Source organism: Tupaia chinensis, unplaced genomic scaffold (assembly GCF_000334495.1).
Source record: "Tupaia chinensis unplaced genomic scaffold, TupChi_1.0 Scaffold148234_1, whole genome shotgun sequence".
NCBI lineage: Eukaryota > Metazoa > Chordata > Mammalia > Scandentia > Tupaiidae > Tupaia > Tupaia belangeri.
Window position 1 is genome coordinate 1,377 of NW_006208084.1, and position 2,782 is coordinate 4,158.

A 2,782-nucleotide genomic window follows, 5' to 3' on the forward strand; every position below is an offset into this window, starting at 1 on the left:
AGCAGGAATAGCAGAGTCTGAAGGTACAGTCCCCAAGACCACCCTTAGTGGTTTTTTCTTTTTCTTTTTCTTTTTGTTTTTTAGCTTTTTCTATAGGGCATGTGCACCTGCCCAAGTGAGAGAGAGAGAGAGAATGAAAGCGAGAAGTCACAGCCCCAGGGAGACGGCCGCACTGCAATTCCTTCTCCTCTAGTCTCTTTTCAGGACCGTGGGCATGCGCGCACACACTCAGCATGATTTTCAACCGCCAGGTCTGGGACTGTGCGGCCGGCCATCTGGGATCCAGCACTTTAACCTCCATGCCACCTGATGGCCCAGACCCCCTCGGTTTGCTCACTCACCAGCAGGACTCACGGCCCTCACTGAAAACCATTGTTATACAGTTACGGCTTGTCACAGGGAAAGGGCGCGATCTAACTTAGCCTCAGGACCTTGTTCTCTGGGACCAGGTCTGGGAGGGTTTCGGCTTCCATCGTCCTCAGGACGCGGGGCTGTGCTGTGCTCAACGTGTGGCAATACACGTGGACATGGTCAGCCAGGGGTTTCCCCGCGTAGAGAAAAAGGGCTCTGCTATGTACTAAAACAGTAATGATGGGCCACTTCGTAGCTCAGTGGTTAAGCTCTGCCCCCTGGGGGCTGGCTCCCACATGACTGACCACAGTTCAAATCCTAGCCCTGGTGGCTTGAGAAAACATGCCAGGCATGTGCGCGTGTGCCCAAAGTCCACGGGAAGGAGAAGTGGAGAGACAAGGATTGCGGTGTGACCGTGTCCCTTTGCGATGACCTTTCTCTCTCTTTGGAGAGCACATGTGCCTTCTGGAAAGTTTTTTAAAAATGTAAGGAAGACTTTAACTGGGATTACTACAGTAGGGGACATATGTTGGGCTCAACTCTGGATATGGAAGAGACAGTGGGGGGTTTCTCGTTAATAAGCAGAGTGAGGGGGTCAGTAGATGGGACATTGTACGAGTAGGGGGTTCTTGTTAAACTGATCTAATGGAATTCTTCCTAATTCATTAGGTCAAGGACTAATTCGTCCAAGGTCGGGATGAACTTGATGGGCATCGAGGTTGAACTGATTCTCACTGAGCTAACTTAGTAGGGTCCTTGCTAAGACTGGGCAGTGCAGGCCCTGCAAAGCCAAGCGCAGCCATGGAAGGCAAGGTCAGAGCCCCGTCAAGAAGAAGCTCAGAAGAGCATTAACGGATTTCAGCCCAGAGAGGGCCTTTCAACGAATCCTCAGTGTGTGGAGTTATGTGTTTTTTTGAAGTTTGTTCGTGTTTATTTATTTTTAAGAATTATCTAATTTAACTTTTTTTATTTACCCATTTATTTGTTTGTTTAAACTTGACCAGAGAGGGTCAGAGTGAGTGAGAGAGAAAGTGAGAAAGCAAGCCGCCAGTTCAAAGCCTAGTCAAGAAGAGGTTCAGAAGAGCATTAACAAATTTCAGCCAAGAGAAGGATCTTTTCAACCCAATCCTCACTGTGTGGAGTTTTGTATTTTTGAAGTTTGCTTGTATTTAGTTTTTATTTTTAAGAATTATCTTATTTAACTATATTTATCTATATTTTGTTGGTTTAAATTTGACCAGAGAGGGATAGAGCAAGAGTGAGAGAGGGAAAATGAGAAAGCAAGCCACCAGGTCCGGGACTTGAACCAAGGTTGGCTAGGTGGGAGTCCAGTGCCCTTAATTACCATGCCACCTGCCGGCCCCCCCAACCCTATTTATTTATTTTTAAGGTTTTTGTCCTAAGGTCTGTGTCTTTGCAGGAGAGGAGAGAGACAGAGACAGTGAGAAGGAAAGTGAGAAATCACTCCTCAGGGGGTATGGCCACACTGCAATCCCTTCTCCCTTCTCTTCCAGGATTTGGGGCACACATGCCCATGTGTCTAGCGGGATTCTCAAGCCACTATGTCTGGGACTTGAACTGTAGTAGGTCATGTGGGAGTCCAGCACCTTAACTACCATGCCATCTGCTGGCCCCCACTGTGCAGAGCTTTTGTTGGCACGTGATCACACATTGCCCTAATGACTGACCCTAGACAAGCCCCTCTTGGTGGGGCTTGCCCATAGTCTCCAGTTCCCGTGGAGCTCTGAAATGACACCATGTAGTCCACGCCCCATCGTACATCACAGTGTTTCACGGTCTTGTGGCCAAAGCCTCCAGGCAAGCAAAGACACTCCCATCAGGCAAGACAATCCAGGGGCCTGGGGATCACTTCCCAGGAGCTCAGGGTAGAGGGAAGCTCTCTCAGGGGATAAAATTCGTTCTTTACTACTCAGATGCTCTGAATAAGGGTTCTGTGCCCCCGTCCACTTCTCCTGTCCATCTTCAGAATTCCCTCTCTATAGATACTTTGGTAGTGACGGCTTTCACCTGCCTTTGAGTTGAGAAAGCTTTGCTTTCTCTCTCTCTTTTTTTTTTTTTTGGCCAGAGGGCATGTATACTCACCAGAGAGAGACAGAGAGAGGGAGAGAGAAGAAAGCACTCCTCCCTATGGGGAATGGTCACACTGAAGTCACCTCCTTCTCTCCCCTTTTTTTTTGAGATTTTGGGTACCCACACCTGCATTCTGCATGTGTCTCACGGAGCTGAGTCCAGAACTCAAACTACATGGCTGGCCCTGTGGCTCCAGCTCCCTTAACCACCAAGTAATGGACTGGCCTAAGAAAGCACTTTTTATATTTTTTTGTTTTGCTATAGGTGCATGCACTTGCCAGAGAGAGAGAGAGAGAGAGAGAGATCACCCCCCAGGGGGCATGGCCACACCACAATCCCC

At 48.6% G+C, this 2,782-nt stretch overlaps 1 protein-coding gene across 1 annotated transcript in view; it reads left to right on the forward strand.

Annotated features, from left to right (window-relative positions):
• LOC102469168 (myosin-9) overlaps positions 1–2,782 on the forward strand; it is an 18,225-nt gene that overhangs the window by 1,277 nt on the left and 14,166 nt on the right. The window lies entirely within an intron of this gene.